Source organism: Motacilla alba, chromosome 1 (genome assembly GCF_015832195.1).
Source record: "Motacilla alba alba isolate MOTALB_02 chromosome 1, Motacilla_alba_V1.0_pri, whole genome shotgun sequence".
Lineage (NCBI taxonomy): Eukaryota > Metazoa > Chordata > Aves > Passeriformes > Motacillidae > Motacilla > Motacilla alba.
The window spans coordinates 59,421,237-59,444,846 of record NC_052016.1 but is presented as its reverse complement, the minus strand read 5'-3'; the positions used below and the strand labels follow the sequence as shown (position 1 = coordinate 59,444,846).

Genomic DNA, 23,610 nt, shown 5'->3' with positions numbered 1-23,610 from the left:
TTAACGGAAGCTGGGAAGGAAAGAGCCTGCAGAGAGGGATGCAAACAGAGATATTTTGACTTAATGTGGAATGGGTGGTCAATCTTGCAATTTTATTCCCAAGGAAAATTTATTAATATGAATTCTGCATGACATTTAACAATTTTCATTGCATTAAAAAAGGAAGAATTCTTTATTTCATGGAAATATCATTAGCAGGTTTTGAATGGTGTATGAATTACCTCTGTAATTACCTCTGTTATTCACTGTACTTAATTGCCTCAGGAAAGCTATGACCACATAAACAGTCCATAAACCCCCCATTGTGTTCTTAAAGAAACTAGACCTGAGAGCTAATTATTGCATTCCTTCTCACTAAAGTGTACTCTTCTTCTCTTAGGTAGGAGATAAATCACTCGCTGGAGACCTCCATTAAATCTGGGCCTTTTGCTCCACAGATACAATCACAGGAATTACAGCATTTTGTCTTAAAACTGATAGTGCTGATAAACTAAAACTGATGATAGTATAATAAATATACAGAAATAAAAGTAGCAGTTCCTTAACAAACTAAGTTTACTTCACCTAAACTGGTAAATAAACACAGAAAACAGCCTGGATCTAACAGGTTATCAAAACATAGTGTGAGATCTAATTTAAGCCTTGTGTTACAACAGCATCAAAAGTGTCCTAGATGCTGCTGATGCTGCTGAGAAAAAGAATTAAAAACTCTTCTCTGGTGTCAGCAGACAGATTATCTGGTTTGCAGTCAAGGCATACCACAGAGGCAGAGACTTTGGTGATAACTCAGCACATAACATTTTGGGATGACATAACTTATTAGGTCCAGCCTTATTAGGCTCCATGCTGTGCAAATAGCTGCAGTCTTCCCGATGTCACCACATCTCTGCTTTTTGCCACCACTTTTTGACTACAAAGTGCCCAATGGCTACATCTGCTCCTCTGTGGGAGGCTGCAGTCTCCTAGAATTGCCATGATCTAGTCAAAAGAGAGAAAACGTAAGCGGACAAAATGTTTATGTGGGAAAGAATGTATTTACCATGACTTATTAGGAGAATTTTCCCCAATTACATTTAAGGAATAAATGTTTTGTTCTTCCATGGGTGACAGCAGTAGAAGAGAGCCAGGGGAAGAATCTGGAGGGCTGAGGACAAAAGTTACAGGCTGAGAGGGCAGCCAAGCTGAGGGGACTGAGGAGCAGGGAAACACCAGGGCAATTCCTGACTGAATCAAGCCTTAGAAATAGTGTCATACTGCTCTGAAAGGCTGCACTAGGAACACAGGGAGGGAAGGTGAACCATGGCAGCAGCTGGGATGCAGGCCTTGACAACATGCTTTGTGAAGCCCCCGAGATGAAAGCTCCTTCATAAGGCAAGGGCACATCTCCAATATGCTGAGTGACATTCTCCTCCAGGCTGCCATTGCTGGCAGCTCTGTGCAGATGTGCTCTGGGAGACACCCCTCAACTGCCATCCCCACCCCACAGATGCCTGGGCAGGGCTCACAGCCACAAGGTATTCCTGGGCTGGGGAGGAGGTCCAAGCTTGATGGTGTTGGCAAGCTGCCCCATGCACTGGCAAGAGCTTACAAGGATTCCCAGATTTCCTTACAAGGCTGGAGGCTCTTCCAGTTGGTGACTGTGAGTAAAACACAAAGAGAAATATATTAGAATTATAGATAGATTTTTATTTTAGAATTATATTTCCAGCTGTGCACCTCTTGACTAGCAACACAGAAATATCCACTCTACAATATGCACAAGTCTTATTCCAAAGCTGTGGTGACACTGACCTGCGCTGAGGTGTGTGGGGTGGGTGAGGCATACTTCTACACAGAGCACAGCAAAGAGGGAATGGTGTGGCTGTCCAAATAAACTCTGTCTTCACCTTCTGTCCTCCATGGCTCATTTTTTGTGTATTTCCCTCTAGACCAATTTTTTCTTATGTCTTGTGCAAAGATTGTGAACTCTTCAGGGAAGTGTATCTTCACCCTCTGCTTATTGCTTGCACGTTTATCCACTGATTTCCTCCAGTGCACTTCTGTCTGCACCAGGACCTACACAGGGCTACCAGTTTCTCCTCAACATTGCTAAATCTATACTAAACCCCAAAATTAGGGATGTACATTCAAAAGTGTAGAGTAGGAGGCCCACAGCACCACAGAGAGAAAGACAGAAAGAAATCTTGCTCTGGTCTTTCTACAACGCTCACACTGAACCAAGATAGCCCTCCTCCCTCACAGATGTGACTTCATTTTTTTAAAATTTATTTTATTTTATTACAGATGACTTCTTTATTCCAAGGAACAAAGCCTAAGGGTCACAGAGGATCTGGGAAAGCCATTTTTGTCCTGCTGGCTGAAGCCCAGTGGCTTGGTCAGGCAACCCATCCTAAGCATATTCTTCTAAGAGCAAAGGTAAGTGAACAAACCCAGAGACTCTGTTTCATGACAGATGAGCATGGGAATGGCAGCACTCAGAGAACTCCAGTCTGGCATCACTTCCATGGGGCTGCTCCATCACAGCACCTTGTCCCCTTGGGCTACCTCTAAAACACACAGATCCAATTACCTAGCAACCAAACTCAGGGCTCAAACACTTTTAACACATTCAGGCAGGAACTGCAAAAAGAGGGAGGCTATTGACTTGGGTCCAAATAATTATTTTACTTAATGAAGCTAATATAATCCTGATTACTGGGATAATGGACACTTTTTAAGTAGCTATGGATAATTAAAATTAAATTTAAAAAATAAAAATAAGTACCATAAATATAGTCACCATGAATCACAATAATGTACTTTGCATATACTTCTGATTAGGTATTTTGGATATAGCAAAACACAACTGATTTTCTTTGTCAGTTCAGGTCCCTAAATTGAGAAACTCTCTTGGAGAGGAAAAAAGATAATGAAAAACCTTGGGTTTGTTGGCTCAAAGTTCCAAGCAATCCAGTTTTTAAGTTTTATGTTCCTATTTCAGTTTGCATATTACCTGGGGGAAAAACTACAGACCTACAACCTTCTCTTTCCAGAGAAGGAAAAATTATTAAAAACAGGGGGGTGATGTTCTTTATCACTTCAGCTTAGAGAAAATCAGTACTTCCTCTATCACTCCAGTCAAGAGATATTCTTAAGAAAAAAAGATAAGTTATAAAATTGGTGTAGATGATCAATATCTACAGTGTGCTGAGAAGCAACCAAGTTACTCAGCTTTTTCTTGTTTTCTGCAAGTAGACCTACAAAATGTAGAGGAAGAAGTGAGGGAAGAATTCAACATTAGATAAATTTTGCTTTTGCTTTTAAGGAAAAAATAGTCTTCTGCAATTTTGTATCTTCCTTAAAGAGATATTTTAAATTTTCCACTGTTCAAAAAAAAAAAAAAATCTGTTACAAATATAGTAATTCCAAAACTGAAGAAACAGGCAGCTCCTTCTTCCATGCCCTTTGGAAGTTCAGTATTTGAACACAGTAACTTATTTTGCCTAAATTGATCGAATCTGTCAGTTTCTGGAATGGCAGCAAACACCTGTATCTATATGAAATCCAGGGCAGGACAAAAAGCTTCTGTTTGACCCAGCAAATCCAGAATCAGTGAAAAGATTCCAGAGCTTAAAAGTGTTGCTACATTGAGACCCTTTGAGCTATCCTCAGTTAAATCATGTTATGCAAAGCATAACATAAATCACACATAATTAAGTGAGGATCCTCATTTCTCTTCCATATTTCTGATATTATTCTTATCACAGTTGTATGTTTTCTACCCATTGCAATCATTTTTTCCACATTTTTAAATGCTATTGTAAAAAGATTTTTTCCCCATTTACAAAACACCTGACATTTTTCTGGGACACCTCTTCCTGCAAGCTATCTGACTCATCTAATACAGGACCTTGCAAGAAGCTCAGGGAATGTCCCTCTGCTAAGAGCATCAATACAGAGTACAGATGACAATGACTTACTATAACTTGTTGTGGAATTGCAGCTTGCCTAGGGATCAGGTTGGACTAGGATGCGCCTACAGGTCTTCTTGAGTTGTCTGCCATTCAGTGCTGCCTCATCTGTCAGAAGTCACCAGGCCCAAAAGCCACGCATCCCCACTGCAGTGAAAACTCTCCTTAAGGTGGAACTAACGCACAAGAGAAGCTTCTTTTGGGTCAATATGGTGCTGAGCAGATCAAAGCAAATACAGCTGGATCAAGTCAGTGAATTTATTTTCCCAAGGGACATATTTATAAATCTCATGTGATGGTATCAAAAATTATTTAGATACATCTACATGAACTGGGGGCGTTAGCACGGAAGGGTGTTTGATTCCCTTTCCTCAGAACTGTGATTTACTCCACACAAAATAAATATCCAGTTGTGCAATATGTGAAGATAACATGGTGGACTGGAGTGACCTGGTGCTCACTAATGCAAACCAGACTCCACAAGCTGATGGACTGCTCCTCACAACTGCTTCTCCTCAGTCCTCTGCTATGGAAGTGGCAAATATTTAACATTAGAGTTTCTTTTTCATTTTGTTTTTCTCCTGGCTCTCAACCATGGCATTCATATTGCTACTCTTAACATTCGTGAACAACCACTATTTTCATAATCTCTTCTCTCACATTTAATCTATCAAAAAAACCCCGCACTTTTAAGTTCATATTTTCCATGTTCTCAGAAATCAGTGCTTTGGATCATAGTCATTTTATACTCTTTTTTTTATTATTGTTAAGCTAAAGAGAAGAAAGAAGCAAGAGGTATAGGGAGCTATGTGCATCCAAAATCACATTCTCTTGCATATAGAATGGAAACAAGGCCAGACACAGAAGGGCTGGAGAGGTTGCCTAGGATATATGATGTTGCCATTATTGAACATGTCCTGTTTCCATTAAGGTATCTTCAAAGTTCAAATTCACTGTCATGATTTATCATGGGCTACTATTTCCATCACTGTGACGAACCAGGCTCTCAGCAAATCAGACATGAAGGCCACATCCTGAGACTTTGAGGCTACAGTTTCAAGATGCAGAAATGAAGCTAACCAGTAGGTTTATCTCATCTTTAATCTCCAAGCTGAGCTGTGTCCACTGTGACACCTCAGGGCCTGCATACTTTTGAGCCCTGAGTCCATATTTTCTGTGAGAAACCACAGTGAAATCAATGATCACTACAGCTCTCTCCAGTTACCATGACTGAACAGCAGGACATTGTGTTACCACGTTCCTGCATGTAGTTTCATGTGCTAATGACAGCTTTGCTTTGAAATTGCTTATGCTTTTTAACAAAATTTTAAGGGGTTCCAGAAGTAGAAGGCACAAAGTGCCAAAAGGCCCCATGCATTTCAGATGGCTTCTACAGAGGCCATTAACTCCAACTTCCTGAACCCTGATGGCCCAGGAAAACACAGTGCATGCCTGGAAGGAACTCAAACAGCAACATGAACACTAAATGAAATCCAGACAGACAAACTACAGATCCAAGATCTTTCGCCCCCAGTGAGCAGTGGCAGGCAGAGAAACTCACGGTGTTCAGTGCACTACAGGAGGATAGAGGTGCAACAAAAGAGGGAAACTTTGAGGAATTGATGAAAAACTTTAAAGATCATATCTAGACAGCTTACTGTCTTTTCTAAAAAGCTACTTGGGATAAAAGTAAAGGAGAAGGGAAGAATAAGATAGAAGTTTTTCAGAGGTCTGCATCTACGAAGTAAATTCTGTGAATATGAGATATGAAAAGGCTCTTTAAATGACAGATTGTCTGAATCAACATATACCAGGTAGGCAGGGCAACCACCAATCCACAGCTGAAATGCAGAGAGTAGATTTATTTCATTACCTTGCCGACAAAATGGGGTAGCAGAGACACACAGAGAGCAGGCTCCCTTAGGCTAAGCTCATCCTAGCAAAAACAGGGAGCTTGTTGCCTGGCCCATTATATTAAAAGCCTTCATGCATGCACAGTTTATCACAAGGCCGTGCTTTTATTATCTCTCTCCAGCAGAAGGCTCAAGCATGTCTGTGGGAGTGTATTATCCCTGCACAGGAATACTATTCAAAATAGGCAGAGGATGAACAACAGTAGGCATAATAAAAGTTGCTCCAAACTGATATTCTTAGCATACCCAGCTGAAAGGTCAGCTTGAGTGAAACTATTTCCCCCTCACCAAATCTTCTGGTTTTAACCCTCTCCTCCCAACTCAGATCAACTTGGCTTTTAGTAAAATTATCCTCGTATAATTGCCAAGAAAGGTCATTCAATACTTAAAAATGGCTAGTTATAAGAACATGCATAGTAGATTCAAAGCCTTATGAGATAAAACATCTAGTCTGTCTATGTTGTCTTTTGGTGAAGATGTTGTGCACATAGTGACAAATTTTTTCAGACCAAAAAAAGTCTGTGAGAAACATAGTGAGAAAACTCTAAAAACCCAACATAGCACTGCTGACTTTTTCACTAGATTATTTAGTGAAGACATTTGTAGTGCAGCAATGATGAACAAATGCTTGACTAGAAGAAGCAGGTCACACAATAAAGGATATCTGAAAAGATGGTAAGAAAATTACAAGAAAATTATGAGAAATCCAAACTTTTACAGGGAAGAAATAAGGTGCCCTTCATCACTATATGCCAAGAACTAATGGAGAGTTTGGGTGATTGGCATTGGCCAGTCAGAACTGTCTTGAGTTAAAACTTATCCAGCTGTTTATGCCTTGGGATCCCACAAGAAAGTGGAATTGTGGGAAGAAACAATGAACACCAGCTCATGACACCTGGAAATTTAGCAGGCAGAAGCTGAAAATTATTCATAAGCTGTTACTGCTCAGTGAGTAAAATCAAACTGGTTTTGAGCAGTAACAATTTTCCTAATGATGTTTCTTCCTATAGGATGATTGCTGAAGCAGCAAAGATACAGGTGAAGACAGAGGCAGACACAAACTGTGTTTGAGCAGCATGAAGGGTTGTTCTATTGCATTTGTTACATAATTTCTCAGTTCAATCTAGTCACGCATCAGTCCTTTCAGAGGCAAGGTCATGCAGCTCTCTCCATGTTTCCAGTGACACACTGGTGTTAAACAAAAACATGTGGAGCAGTGTAACTATGTGCAGGCTATGGCCTCTGAACAGTAAGTTCTTGTTACCTTATTTCAGCATATAATTTTATTTCTTCTGGATTGAGACCAGCGTTAGCTAACAGCATTGTTCTCCTTCATTTCCTAAGAGCTTTGTAAAAACTAGGCTTGCTGTGCCACTGTCCTAAAGCTGTGGGACCCCATCTCCACCACTGCAGGCAGAGACAGAGACAGCACCTCTATCAGACAGAGCATGTGTGTGTGGATGCATCCCAGTGTGAAGCATCCCCTAGGGATATTAGAAATCACATTCAGCACTGTAAAGCTTTCCTGATGATGCCAGGATAAGCAATGGAAAAAGAGGTGATGGACATAATGATTGGTTTCTGGTGGGAGCAGAAGGAGAGACAGATGTGGGAAAAGATGGAAAATCCTCAAGACAGCATGGAGGACTGGGATGCACTTATGTTTGGGATGGGGTGGAGATGAAGAAGAAAACCAAATGCAGAGATGCTCACTAAGTGCTAAAGGAAGGAAAACTTTTTCTATCTCCTACATAGTAAATAATTAAGATGAGATATTGTAAATTTCTTGCAAGGGAGACACAATACACAGCCATCTTCATACCATGCATGAAACCAAATGACCTCACATTTAGTGATTTGATTATGGCTAATATATTTTTCTTAAAAACATGAAGAAAATGAGCTCTGGCCACTCCCCAAGCAAGGAAAAAAATAGAGTATCACACAGAAAACTGAAAAACTATTAATAATAAATACCACAGTACTCCCATAGTCTTTGCATCACAATAATATGACCATGCAAACTTTAGCCTAGAGAGCTCTTTAGGATCTGAATTTTGCATGTGTGAAGTTCACCAGGGTGTGATGAAAAGACAAGCAAAGCATTTTTCGGGGACAGATCCAGTCACACACTATCAGTGCTTTGGGACAGCAGCTATCTTTCAGTCACACCAGGGCTCACCCCAGGCAGGATTAAGGTGGTTCCTACTCCCTCTGCAGCACCTGCACTGCCTGCTCGTGTGCAGAACCAAGTGCTCATCTCCTTCCCTCCCTCCAGGACCTGCTCACCCACTACATGCTGGGTCAGCCATGTTTGTGCAGCCCTAGCACAATGAGTCATGGCCGCGAGACAGCTCCAAATCGTTCATCACAGATGGATCAGGGCTTGTGCTGGCACCCTCTCACAGCTTAGCTGCCAGCAGTGGTTGTGTTCTCAGATTATGATACTATTATGATACTAACAGACTTTAACTGTTCATAGCATTATATGTTTCCCCTTTGCTTTGCAAGACTCAGTATAAGAGTCTAGAGCTTTCCTTTCTAGAGCTTTCCTTTCCATTTTCAGTAATGACTGTGATTATTAGAAAATTCTGCAGTATACCTGTATACCCTTTATTCTTGCTTTTTCAATGTTGTAGTTGCTACAAGATTTGAGGTCTTTGGACCCATTTACTATTAGGCTTTGATTATGGGAATTTTCTGACTTTTTGTAGATTTACTGATTTCTCCTCTAAGGTGTTTCTTTCAGGTTCTAACTCTCCACAACCCCTGGATTATTCAGAAATAAAGATAGGATGGAGGCTGTGGGAGATGTGTTATTTAGCTCGTTTAGGTGACTTTACTTAACTCAAGAGCAAGTGGAGGATAAAATTTAAGAGTTGACATTCTCAGGAGAACCCAGAAGAGAAGATTCTGGCACCGTGAAGGGAATAAGGAGCTCATTGGAAGAGCTTTAAAATAGATTTGACAGGACAAAGGATAAAATGAGCCTTGCTAGAAATAAGTCTGTGGGCTGCACACCAATATTTGAGGAATGGTGTGTAGCCAGGTCCTTCAGTCCGTAGAGGTAGGGAATGGAGGTCCTTCTGGCAGCAAAGACACAAGGGCTTTCAATGTGATAGAAACCACAGAAGCACCTGAGAATGGTCACAAAGGAATTTGGGCTTCCCTGTCCAAAAATGTGGTAGGGTTAATACCAAACTGAAGCACATCTGCACCCATGCATGCAGGACAGGCAACAAACAGGAGAAGCTGGGAGCCATTGTGCAGCAGGAAAATCAGAACATAGTTGCCATCAGGGGATGACTTGCACAACTGGAGCACTGCAATGGATGGCAATAGGCAAGGAAGGATGGGTGGTGTGGTGGTCCTGTAGCTTAGGGAATGTCTTGATTGTTCGGAGCTTAATGACTGGGGAAAAAAGGTGGAATGTTTATGGGTAAGATTCCAGGGAAGGTCAATGAGGCAAATATCCTGGTGGGTGTCTGTTATAGACCCCTCTGCAAGCAGGAGGAAGAGGCAGGAGGAATATTCTGCAAGCAGCTGAGAAAAGTCTCATAATCATTAGCCCTTCTTCTAGGGGGACTTCTGCTTACAAGTCTGCAGGAAATGCAACAGAGCAGAGAGGAAACAGAGCAGGAGGTTCCTTGAGAGAGTGTTAAGACAAATTCTTGACACAGCTGGTCAGTGAGGAACCAGAGGAGGTGCCCCACAGGACACATTTTTTTGTGAACAGAGAAGAGCTCGAGGGAGATGGTTAGAGGCTGTCTTGGAAATAGTAATCATTAAATGACAGAATTTTCACTTCTTGGAGAAGTCAGGAGGGATACTGACAGAACTGACAACTAGGATTTCCACAGGTCAGATTTTGGCCTGTTTAGGAGCCTGGTTGACAGCATTCTGAAGGGCAAAAATGTCCAGGAAGTCTGGATATTCTTCAAGAAGTAAATCTTAAAGATTCAAGAGAAGGTTGGACAGACTTCTCAGGAAGACTACAAAAATTTTGTGATGTTATGCAGGGAGAAAATTAGAAGGGCCAAAGCTCTGCTAGAACTTAATATGGCTACTGCAGTAAAAGACAACAAAAAATCTTTCTATAAATATAACAAAATTAGCAACAAAAATAGAACTAAGGAGAATCTTCATCATTTATTGGATACAAGGGAAAACACAGTGACAACTGATGATGAAAAGACTGAGGCTATTTGCATATCTTTAAGAGTAAGACCAGCTGTTCACCAGCCCCCTGAGCTAAAAGACAGGGACACAGAGAAAAATGAAGTCCCCAGAATCCAAGGGGAAAGATCTCCCTCTTCCATGCATTTCTTTAACCAGCTTTCAGTCCTAGCTTTTTGATGGTGCCCACCTTGCATTTCCTTTTGTTTATACATCTGTTTATACATCTATATATCTATATATAGAGAGAGAGATACATTTTTCATACATATTCATTGATATCTGTCACATACAGTAACCTCTTTTTTATTAGTTATTTTGCTATACCTGTCACGAGCAGTGCAACGAGAAGTATTTCTCTCACAAAGAAGTGCTGGCATTTCCCTGGCTTATTCAATACCCAAAAGACAGCATAGCATAACTGCACTTTATCAAAGAGATTGATCATGACTAATGCTCATGGAATCTTGACCCCACAACCTGCATCAGTGAGCTCCCACAAAAGCCCTAAGAGATTTAATTAGCAGTAAGCAGCTATATTCTTCAGGCAATTGAGAGGCTTACACGAATACATGCATCTATCTATATGTTTTGGCAAAAGGAAACATTTTATGAGAACTGGGGCCTTATGCAATCACACACTCCTGCTTTGCAAAGCATTTTCCATAGACTGTATCTCATAAATATCCTTTAACAACTTCATGTTCTCTATGCTTCAGAAAACTGAACTTACTGCTGATGATTGAGTAGGGTCTGGATGGTTTGATGTGGTGTCACTAATGGGTGTTTCCCATTGGGAGGTTTCCAAGACATTTTTTATTGGAGTTTACTTGTTTATCATGATCGGATGGAAACAGTCCCATTTCAGCAAGATCTGTCAAGTATGTCTTGCTTGCTTTTCCCTGGCAGATTTCTGCACTCCTGTACAGGCAGTTCCTCGGCAGGCAGCAGCCAGGTGTACCACTGTGCATCAATAATTTCCCTGAAGGATTTTGCAAATGGGAAATCCCATTATGGGATTCTGGAGTTCAAGCAAAAAAACATTTGAAAATTTGAAGGTACACTTCACCTCTCTCTGCTGTACCTTTTCTACATGCCATCTCTGGGAGTTAGAGGCTGCTCAGATGGGGAATCCAGCAGGAGGCAGAGACATACCTGCCCTGTTAAATGAAAAGAGGCTGGGAAGCCAGCTCAGCCACTCCACTCTTCTGTCATTTTATCTTGCTCCATGGTTCAGTCTTGGTGTGTTCCACCTAGCTGTCTGCCAGACAATGTCCTAGTATGGCTCTGGGGGTGCTTTACTAGAGTGATCCCTCTGAAAGCCAGTGCAGACTGCATTACATCAAATTTTGTACCTATTTTGTACCTGTCCTTAAATGTTCTCAGATTTTGCATTCTGAAACACCCCACACGATTCCCAGCTCCCCCTCCCCAGAACTTTTGACAGACAATTTAATTTTCAGGTTATAAACCCACAATTTTTCAGGCTGCAACACAGCCCCTCCCTGCACTGGTTTAGATGCCATGAACGGAAGCCCAGCACATGCTCTTTAACTCTTAGGCTCACCAGACAGGGCCTAGGGAAACCCAGGACAAACAAGTATGTATATATTGTGGCCGTCATGTTGCCACTGTCTTTCCAGGAGTTATAGTCATGATGCAGGGAGATTGCAGATGTCAGAGACAAATTTCCACCCATATTCTTTTCTAATCTTTACCTGACGTACTTTGATGTTGCTGTCCTCAGAGACAGGACACTTGTTCACAGCCCATTCTTTTGCTTTGCTTGTGTCTGCATTTACCTCCACCAATGAACCAAGCTATTGAACTGTTACAACTGCAGTTCCAGCAGCCTCGTCACCTCTCCTGACAGCTCACGTGCAAACCTCCCCTCCAGCAGCGTTAGAGCATGCCAGACATGAGGTGTCTTATTAGTTTTTCTTCCCAGCTTCCAGCAGCAGCTGGCACACCCTGCTGCAGTTTAAGTCTCAGATGTCAGATGTCATTGTGCTAAGCTTCCAGACACAACCCTTTGGTCTCCTCCAGTGCCTCTGCTCCTTGTCAGACCCATACTCCACAATTTCCATTCTTCACTTGGCGAGGACTCTGAGGCACTGATTCCATTTCATTTTCCAGTGAAATCTCAGTTCAGTAATACTTAATTGGCATGGCTTCTCAAGTAGATATTTCTAAAGTATTTTTAAAAAGAAATATTAAAAAAAAACCCCAACCTCTGGATATCTGTCTGAGATATGTCTTCTCAGCTTGATTGATGGAAAATCAACTTGATTTTATTCCACTTCACCAATCATTTCAGATGTCTGCTCATTGATACATTCTCTGACCAAACTGTCTGCTTGAGCTCATTGAATTTTTCCATATGTAGCTAAGTTTCACCTGGGAGATTATTTATAATTCTCTTTCCTTTTTTAGTGAAGATTATAAGCATTCGCTGTGATGATGACTATACATTTTACCTTGAGCAGTGGTTCTTCAGCCAACTTTAATCCTTGCAGCAATTGACTCTGAGCCACCTTGTGCCTCAGCTGGTAGATAGGTATCAACACCTACAGTGTTATTCTTACCCATTAGAGAGGGTTTGAAAAAATAACTTTGCATCTGGTGATCCAGAATACTAGGACACGCTCATGCTTCAAAATTTAAAAAATCAGATTTGTACCTTTATAAGACCTTTGTATCTTTGTAACAGATTTGTATCTTTATATATTTTCAGATAGATCTGTATATCTACTTTTTCCAGTATCATGAGAAAAAAAAAAATAATGTGTGGTATCAGCATGCCTTGCAAGCTTTTACACTCAGGAATTCTTTATTAGTCAATGTACTTCAGTCACAAGCTAACCTAAAGAAATTCTTTTTTAGTTACAACTGTCAGCTTCCCTTATTCCTCATTCATTCTGGCTGAAGTGCAGTAACAATGCTACTCAGGTTTAGTACTGCACCTGAAAAAGTTACATTGGTCCTTTAAAGTAACTAAAAATTCAGTTGAGCCAGGCACAGGAAGTGTTAAAGGCTGGGTTGGATGGAAGTCTGAGCAATCTGATCTAGTTGAAGGTGTCCTGTCCATTGTGGAGCGTTACACTAGGTGACTTTCAAAGGTCACTTCAAACTACTCTGATTCTATAACACAAAGGCAAGGCAAAATTCCCATTCAGTCATGAAACTTTCAGCATATACAGGATGAACTTTGCATATAAAGATAAGGAAGAAAATAATTACTGGTATGCTGTCTCTTTGAGACAAGGGAGACACTGTTATTCTTTCCTTGTCTTCTCAGATTGAAGCTGGACAGAAACCAAAATAACTTGAAAAAGGGTTAGTAAATCCTTGAGGTCTATTTAAATGGTCAGTTGAGACTGAGTTCTAGGCAACCAGGATTAATCAATCTAAAGAATTTTTTAATCATTTCTCTATTCTTAATGTCAGTTTTCCTTTTCATCCCCTGATCCTAATTTCTTAGCTTGGCTTCTATGCACTGCTACTCACAGTGAAAAAAAATTAATGTGGTGATGACGAGATGGAAATATCAGTCCCTGGAACTGAATTCTGCCAAGTGAACCCCTGACTTCAGCATGATGTAGCTGCAGAGCAAAATACTGCTTGGACTGCTCAGAAACACTACAATTTTAATTTTTTTTTTTTAATTCATGTAGGTCAATTATGAGAGAGCTTACTCCAGCCATTATGAGAATGAGCCCACACAAAAATTTCATGCAGTGTATAAATAACACAAAAATTTGTCTTTCATGTGCAGTTTTTAAAAACAAATTGGTGGGTTTGGACGGTGAAAAACAGGCATGTTTTTTATAAAAGCAAAATATTTTGCTTTGCATTGAGCCTCTCATCACTTTGCTCCTGAAAAGATCATTTCCCAAAAATTTTACCTCTTTCATCAGATTTTTTTTAACTGAGGTGATTACTTAAATTCTTTTTCCAAAACAATAAGATTTCAAGAAATAAATCATGAAAGCCTGGAAGAAATCACTGCTGCAGCAAAGCAGATGAAAACTCAGTTAGCACGTACCTTCCCATGAAGCTGACAAGTTGATACACACTTCAACAGCAATTGAATAGCAAATGTACTGCAAAATTTCTTTTCCTTTCTTGATTTTATCTTCATTTCACTTAGACAGGTAGCTACTTCCTTTCCACTGTTACAAACTTTTCAAATGCTTCACAGAGACCACTGACAAAGGGAAAATACCTCCCCTGGGAAAAAAAAAAAAAAAAAAAAAAAAAAAAAAAAAAAAAAAAAAAAAAAAAGTAGTCTGATTTCTATCCAAGTCCCACTGAAAAATTAGTGAATAAAATTGAGTCTTACATCAGGGAGAACAAGAGCTATCAGTGAAATCAATCATTTCTAAGGTATGTAATGAACCACATTGCTTAAAATCTTTCTGTTTGCTACAAGACCAGAGTTGTTGAGAAGAAGGTCACTAAATATCTCAACAGTTAGTGAGACCTGAGGTTTTCTTCTTCTGATATCACACATACACACACACACACACACACACAATTTAAGCATTGTTACTATGAATAGGGAGAATTTAATAACTAGGATGCTGGGAGAAAAGAAATGATCAGTGATCACTGAGCTATATGTCCTTACTGGATTGAATGAGGTGTATGCCCATGAAGTAGCAAAGGACTCGATGAAAGTCTCTTCACCCAGGCAACAACTGACAGAATGAGGGGACGCAGCCTGAAGCTGCGTGCCATGGGAAGTTTAGGTTAAATGTTAGAAAAAATTCTTCAGAGAGTGACTGGGCAATGGAATTGTCTGCCCAGTCACCATCCCTGGACGTGTTTAAAAAAGGACTGGACGTGGCACTCAATGCCATGGTTTAGTTGATGAGGAGGTGTTAAGTTAGGTCATAGGTTGGACTGGATGATGTTAAAGGTCTTTTCCAACCTTGTTCCTCCTGTGATTCTGTGACTCTGTGAACCCCTTTAATATAATTTTCTTTGAGCCCAACCCATCAGAGAATCCCTCAACCAATAAAGTCATTTTTTCATGTAGTTTTGTCCTGTATGAGTGTGTTGAAGTCCACTAAATTAACCAGATATGATGCCTGATATGACCAGAGTACGCTGTCAAAATGAAGGCTGGTAGGTCTACGATTGCCATAGAATTTCTGTGTGCTTTCATGGAGTAGTGAGGTTTTTTTTTATCCTGGAGGATAAAAAAACCCTGATGGATGGTTTAAATGGTCAAAGACTGCACTGCTAATGATTTGAGGATAAACTTTCATGCCCTCAGACTTAGGACATCGTTTCTCATACTGACATTTGCTTCTCAAATGTACAATGAAGTCCTTAGTCCAAACTCAGAGAGTGAATTTATAAATGTTTTGAAATTATTTGCAATTATGAAAAATATCTCAAAAATAGAATAATTTAGTAACCTGCTGCTCCCAGAGTTGGTTCTTCTCTGTTAATCCTATTGCATATCCTTTGGCAGCAGGTGTTAACTGATGCAAATGATTCACTACTTCATGACCACTGAAAGCTGTCCTTTCACATCAAAATGGTGGAGAATACTTGATGGATAGCAAGGAACTACTACTGAACTACTTGTACCTGTTGATCTTAGTAACCACAAGAAGTATAAAATATAAATATCTGTCTGAAAATCAAGCTCTGATTGACTTGCCTAATGTCAGAGACAGGAAAAAAAAGTTCTCCCAGTGCACAGCTCTCTTTCCTTGGGCTAATATGTCTTACATGTAGAGAAGGATGTAAAACACATTCCCTTTTGTATGTGGTAAAGATAACAGAAATACCTTCAGCGATGGAAAGTACAGACTGGGATGTTTTTCGTGTTATGCAAAAATGTATATGTACACTAGGAAACCACTGCTTGTTCACAAGAACAGGGGATGCCAGGAGAAAAGAAATAAAATTTCAACAGTCTTTCAGTGCAGTCTGGGACAGCAGCACAAGGCCTGTAGCTCAGGAATATCTGACATTGCTTGAAGAAGTACAGATCTCAGAGCAGGTTCCTTTCCTCTTCTCTCAACTGGATCTTTCATCCCATCTGGAACTTTGTGTTTTCTTGGCTACTCAGCCAGCCGCAGTACAGACAGTGAATTAAAAGCTGCTCAGTGGCTGTAACCACAATGGAAATCTACTCCACAGCTGTGACTTTCAAATCAAATTACAAAAAAACCAAACACACCACTTCATGGTTTTAATACATACTAATGTAAAAGCAGCATATTCAGTAAATTCATAACTTCATCTACATCAAGCTCTGTAGCTCCTCATGTCCAAGAAAGGCACACCCATTTGTCTCAGCCAGAAATCCAGCCCAAGAAACTTTCTGTCACTGAAAGTGCAAGTCTGGATCACTGAAATCCAGAGAGTTATTCCAAGTTCACATCAGCAGAACAAAGATCAGAATCTGACCCAAATATTAACTGAATTTTGGAGTCTCTGTGTCTAGCCATCAAGAAATGCCTGCTGGATGCAAGCTCTGCAGTCTTCAGGCAGAACACAAGGAGACTAGTGAGGAAACAGACATGGATGGTATTTTCTAACACAGAACTGTTGAGCAAAGTGTGCCAAGTGCTGTACATGTCAGGCACAGGAAAATGGAACATTGTAAAATTACATCACTCACTATACCAGATTCTACATCTCAATACACAGGAATGGTTTGCAAGAATTAGCTTGCTGTTATATTTTAATCTATATGTTCTTTTCCCCTTAATGGATCAGCCTGTGGTATTACCCAGGCAGGTAGCAGAGGGAAGTCACCTCTGTTGCCTTGCTGCCCAGCTCCACTAGGCAGTCCTGTACTCCCTTTGGAGTGTCTCTTGTCTCAGTAGGTGTCTTCAAATCACACAAGACAGCATGCTAATGCTGAAACTAGCACTGAAAGAGTAGAAATATCCATGAAACGCTACTAGGACATAATAGAGATAATCCACCAGATCCCAGATCAGCACAGCAGCACTGGCACGTGAGCTAATGAGGGCTTCCACAAACACTGCACACTGTGAGGGCTTCCACAAACACTGCACTGGCCCAGCAGACCTGCCACTAGACAGGGAGAAAGCCCCAGCAATGTGAACGTAAGCATCTCTGTGCCTTTCTCTGCTGCATGGTGTAGAGTACCTGAAATATCACAGGGGCTGAGCTTGTGTCTCACCACGAGGAATTCTATTACAGATAAATGTTGGCAAGTGAAATACTGTTAGTGAACCCAGGAAAAGCTTTTTCCTATAAGAAGCCAGCAAGGCAAGGTAGTCCAACTATTTGGGTTATTTCCTCTGCCACAAAGCGGCTAAGAGCTAAATTCTGTCTAGCTATGGATAACATTTCTCAGTACTCCTAAATAGTTATATTGATTGTTTTTATGTACAAATTGGATAAAAAATACCTGAAATACAATATACAACTTCTTTCAAAACTCATTTGGACTAACACTGACAGGTAATCTGAGAAATTTTACAAAGAAAATACTTTTCTTTGAAAAGAAAAATAGTAGAAATACTGTTTTTTGTACAGTTATAGTAATAAAAAAATGGAGCTAGACTTAGTTGTATGCTACTTCACTGGTCAGAGGGAAAAAGAGAGTGCTGAGCTGTGCTCCCATCCTCCCTGCGTCTAAAGTGCATTTCACATGAAGCAATTAAAAGATAAAATGTGTAGGCTTAGATGTCCAAAAGTTAACCTCCTTCCTAGTTCAGTGCTCCAACCAAGATGTCACAAATCTATGCACTTTTGTTTACCTCTGCTCACCAAGGAAAGTCCAGAGATTTCTGGTTTCAGTACAGCTATGGAAGGTGGAAAACACAGGTTTGAAGGCCATGAAGATGAGACCAGGTGAGGCTATACTTTGTGAGACACTGATCTGGTGATGCTCAAGCACTGGGAAGAGCACAGAGACATGACAATGTGACATGGCCCTGCCAGGCCATGAGCCTGTCAGACACATCAGGCAATGCCATGAGCATAACACCTTGCTCAGATCAAGCCATGTGCAGGCCATGTCTAATGGGACAGGTTTGTCACTGGCCCTCAATGGAGAAAGGCCCTATCCAGGGCTGGGCTTGGATTAAAAGCCAAGCTGAAGTCCATCAGGCATGGATACTGACCCCAAAGCCACAGGGACCAGATAAACAGATCTCTGATGAACATCAAGTTTACTAGGAAGTTTAAACATTCTCAGTGTTGGCTGGCATTCAGCAGAGGCAGAGGACATGCATTATTTTGTCAAAGTCTTTTGTTAAGCACTTGCATGAACCCTGTGGACTGTGAAGGAGACCCTTGAGTTTATTCTCTAACAGTATTTAGTCTTAGTACAGTGGAGAGCAAAGGAAGAGTATTGGAGACTTGAGCAATACTCTACAAACAAACAGATGGTTTCTTTCCAGGTTTCACCTTTATTCACAGTGACAATTTGCACGTCTTCAGCCCAGTGTTATCACATCTGTCACATCGCTCTGCATTATCACATCTGCCAGCAAAGCTGGCAACAGTTCCTGCTGGCCACATACACAGCTACATGAGCTTTTTGACCATGCAAGCCTCTTCCTAGGTCTCCCATATATTTTATTTCCAAGCTGCTCTATCCAATGCCAGTCTATGTATTCAACCAGTAGACTCAGTCAATTTATTTTGGATGGAAAATACTCAACAATATTAAGAAATTCCAGACTTCTAGAGCCAAAAGATGAATAGTAAAAGAGTTAGTAGAAGGCTAAAAAGTGAGCCTGTTTTCTCAAACAATGAAAATCGAAATTTTTCTAAAGCTGTTGTAAAGAAAAAAACCCAACAAATAGTGACAATAAGGATGTACAGTAAGATAGTAACATAGATACTGATTTCATCCACCCAGTCATGTGGCTAGTGATAGTTTTGGGCCAGGGGACCACATGACTTCCTTACAGCATGAAAATGAATGTGACAAGAAAAGTTATGTGCTTCAGCCTTTGGCCCCAGGGTCTAGTAGTTCTTGGAAAAAGCAACATGTACTTTTTTGATCTCTCTGGAATAGCCATGATCTATCCTCCAGAGATTTGTAAAACAAGGTCATGCTGAGGACATCCCATTCCCTTCTCTATATCTTATAGAATATGGTTAGCTATGTTTCTTCCAGCACTCATGGATTATCACTTATCCCTCACATTCTCTACTCCAAACTGTAGTGGACAGCTTAAAAACATCTGTGTCCAAGTCCCTCCTTGATCTATACTCCTTCATGATGAAACTATGCCTTCAGCATCACCTCAGTACAGTGAGAGGGACCCATAGGTGTCAGGGATCCAAACTGAGGAAGGTCAGCAGGTGTGGCAGAAGGAAAGCACTCACACCGATAAGACACGCATCCAACTTCCCCAGTTCCAGCAACAAAAAGAACTGATAATCTGGGGAAAGGAAGCCCTCACAGGAATAAGAGTGATCTCACCATCAGAAAAAGTAATTAGCACTTCTTATTCTTATTATTGTATGAATGCTATACATCCTAGATTTTAAGATCCTGCTCTCCATGAGAAAAAACTTTTGAAAGGGTGGTATTTGTTGCATACCAGTCATTAGGCAGCTACAGTACAGGGCCACACCTGAGGTATCCAAGATCTTTTTTAAATTTAAGGTTTACAGTAATAGGCAGTTTATGTTTTGTTGGGAAAGACCTGACCTACTCCATACCATAACCATGAATCAGCCTGTCTGTGAGCCAAAAGATATTACTGCTTTCTCATCATTTATCACCTTGAACCCCTGTAGCCACAAAACCCCCTGAAAACAACAAAATTAATAGAGTTTAACCCAACAGGAGAAACAAAAACATGAAAACACCAAGAAACACATTTGAGATTTTTTCCCCATATTTTCCTATTTTGTTTCTTGGTGAAGATGTGGGGGAATAAATTTATGTTCAACTCACAGCCTCTATAATACAACCATGAAGAAGTGGAAAAAGACTAATCCTGTAAAGAAATATAAATCCTTCCCAAATGAAAAAAAATCACTTGTTTGTCTTACATTGGCCCTGACACCACTAATAGAGAGCTATCAAAACCCACAATAAGAAAGAATCCTTTTCATCCTCAGAAGTATCACCAACACATAATCCCCATCAAATAAATTCAAATCAACAACTGTCATGAGAAATTGCCTCCCTCAATGAAGCAATTATTTTATATTACTATTATTGTATATAATAAATATAATTTTTATTATAAATATTAAAATACTATAGTGTATTATTAATTATAATTATTATAATGATAACAATACTAATAATATACCTTTTCCCAGGGATCTCCACACAGGACAGGAAGAGTATGGCCAGTACCCTGACCATACTCATGCTGTGTGTATGCTGAGCCCCTCCATGGCATCCAGCAGTACGAGAGATACAGGACAAGTGGGTTATACCTGACATGTACAGGTGAGCTGCAGCAGGCACACAGTGTAGCAGCAGACTTATGGGAGTGCTGGTGGCATTGTCTACCCTCCTACAAGAGGCAGCTCTGCAGCCTGAAATTTGGGTACATTGTTAAAGGGTGGAAACTGTAGTCAGTTTCATGTCCTCCATGCACACAACCTCAGCGGACCTTTGTATGGATTTTTCTGTAGCTATGACTCAATAGAACCATACACTGAAGGTGTAGCTCCTCACCAGTGCTCCTGAACACTGTTTAACACTGGGACCCAGAAACCTGTCTTGTCACTGCCATGACCTGGCTGGCAGCTAGTGAGTTCATGGCATCTTATCTTCCCTCCTCATCCCAGAACACAATCCAGGAACAGAAAGCATTCTGCTCCAACAGCTCTTTCCTGGCTGACCCCTGGCACTGTGAACTTTCCCTTCAGCATCCTGTGGTTGCACAACTTGACCTTGAAATATCTGCTGGGCTTAGTCAGGAGGATAACCCTGCCTCACGCACCTCCAGCCTGCTTTCCCACAGCATGCTGAGACATCACTTGCTTTCTACATTTCATAGATGAAAACAAGAATGTGAAAGTGGTGAAAGTGGTGAAAACTCCACTCCCAGAAATCCCTACCTATAATAGCCAGCCCTCTTGTAAGATGTTATGGGGCAAAATGCAGAGCAGGCTATGAAGAAGTGGGTTCATGTGCCTCAAGATAGGTAAGAGGTATCTCACAATTGATCCTCTCCACTATTGCTGACATTCCTAAATATTAAAATACATTCTGTCACAACTGCTGCCTTTACTCATGGTGCATGGCAAATGCATTCTCTTTACTTGTGGGTTTATGCACACAACCACTAAGCAAGGAGCAGTAAGCAGATATCTGTTGCTTAGTGCTCTCTGTCATAAAACTTTAGAAGTCAATATACAAAAAATGCTGTTTCCACAGAACTAATTATAAAAGGTCAAAAGAAAACATCCTCTGAGCAACTGAAATTTCTGAGGAAATCTTTCTTAATCTGTGGAAGTGGAGATTACTCATAGCACTACAAATCTGGAAGAAATATCAAAGGTTTCACTCCCACTTGTCACCAATACTTAAAACTGATTTCCAACTTCCAAAAATATTAAAAATTTACCTAACATGTCCTCGGAAGTACATTTCCAAAAATGAGAAACTTATTTCCAGACTTTAGGGGATGGTAAATATTAAGAATTCAGCACAATTTTTCATTAGTACTTATTTGCCCTATCAAAGAAATTGTACTATTGCTACAAGGACCTAAGAAAGCACTTACACACACAGACAGCTTTGATGGGAATAGTCATGTGCTTAAGACAAATGTATCCCTAAGTACTATTTACAGATAAGAGCGCATCTTTTCAGGCCCATTTCCCTAGCCTGTTGAAATACAACATTAGAGAGCCATACAGAGCAGCAATATACCGAATGCAGATACTTTAAAACAGAAAAAGCACCCCACCTATTACATAGGATCAGTTTTATAAAGAAAAGTATCCAGTAGCTGCCCACAGAGGAATAGTCCCGACAAAGAGGAAATATGAGAAATAAAATAAGCAGAGTAAAATTGAGACTTTCAAAAGAGTTATACAACTTGCATAACACAAGATGAAATCTCATACTGTTAGGAAAATTCACCAAGTGTTTCCCTCCATAGGTGTACAAATGGGAGAGGGACATAGCTGACCTCTGACTCAAAAACCAATAAAACTAATGAGGTGATAGAAAGCAGACAGGATACGAAAAGAGTGCTGGTCTGCAGCAGCCTCATTCACCGGGTATGAATGTCTTTGAGGTTTTGAATCACAGCTGTGGAAACAAGCTGCTGAGTTTCCTCCCCTAACTCTCCCAGTAATTTTGTTATTTAAGTATAAATGCTCTGGAAGTCAGCATTAACAGCAAACTCCTGAGTGCCCTTTGTGAGCAGAGGATGCCAGTGGGAGAGAAACTGTGACTTATAGCTGTGTTATAGCTAAGGAGGCACAGAAATGAGCCAGGCAAACAGTGCTCAGCCTGGTTTCTCTCCATATCAGGAGCTGATCTACCTTATCTGAACTTTACAGCAAAAGTGAGTCTATTGATCAAACATTTTTAACCTTGCTGATTAAAACAGATTAAGACTCTGTGTTGCAGTGCTGTCTGAATCAGAAAAAAAATATTTTCTATGAAAAAGAAGACAAAATTTGGATTAATCTTTATTCCTCAGACACAGTCCATTGTTTTAAGCACCTGTCATTTTTTTGATCCTAAGGGGCACTGTTCTTACACCAGCTGGTCCACTATTATCTTGGTAAGAAAGTCACTCAGGCTCTATAAAGTATGATTGTAAATAGATTTTTTTATTAAAGTTGAGAAAGAAAGGAAGTATACTATAGAGGTTTTCAACATTATCTACCTCTCTACATCAATAAAATACTCAGTGTAAGCACTTATGACTGCTTTGCTATGTGCTAAAAAGAGAGCACAAGCTTGTAACTCAAGTTAGGCAGAATGTATCATACAATCTTTTCTTACCACCCACAAATTCACATTCTTTTCCCTTGACTTTTCCCATGGCCGCATCTTGAAAGACTCTTATCTTCAAAACTTAAGGAAGAAGATTTTTTCCTAGTCCATTTCTCCTCATCCATGTATGAAAAACTTCCACCTTTCATCATTTCAGCATCACTTCTGGCTCTGTCCCTCTGTCCTATGGGAGAGGAGGAACAAGGAGAAGGTAAGGTGAAGTTCAGATGTAACTACCTCATGAACTATAAATGCAGAGAAGAGAGAGAAGCCTAAGGACTCAAGAAGCTCAGCTGAACAGGTTAGGTTGTGGCAGGTCAACAAAATGCTGCCTCTTTCTGCCCACCTCAGCATCATGCCAAAAGCTTTAGCAGGTGCAGATGAAAATAATCCCTGAATTCTCAGTTTTTCATTCAAAAATCTGGGGTTTAGCTGAAATCATAAAGCTTTATTGGCTTTGACATACTTTCAAGTGCTACTGGAGGTTGTACAGAGCACTCCACAACATCAGAAAGTCATCCTGGGAATAAAATAGGACCATTTTTAGATTTTTTTTCACTAATTTCTCCCTGGTTTTATAGTCATCTATCCCAGCAGATGCTAAGTGCCTCTAGTTGAAGGGTCAGGAAGATGA

General features: G+C 40.4%; 1 long non-coding RNA gene across 1 annotated transcript; it reads right to left on the bottom strand.

Annotated features, from left to right (window-relative positions):
* Positions 1 to 1,253: 1,253 nt before the first annotated feature.
* On the bottom strand, positions 1,254 to 23,147 carry LOC119705709. Its single transcript, XR_005258303.1, has 3 exons — positions 22,986 to 23,147; positions 14,085 to 14,269; positions 1,254 to 1,637 (listed from the first exon to the last, which is right to left on the bottom strand). It is a non-coding gene; the product is annotated as an uncharacterized LOC119705709 (long non-coding RNA).
* Between the last annotated feature and the right edge of the window lie 463 nt (positions 23,148 to 23,610).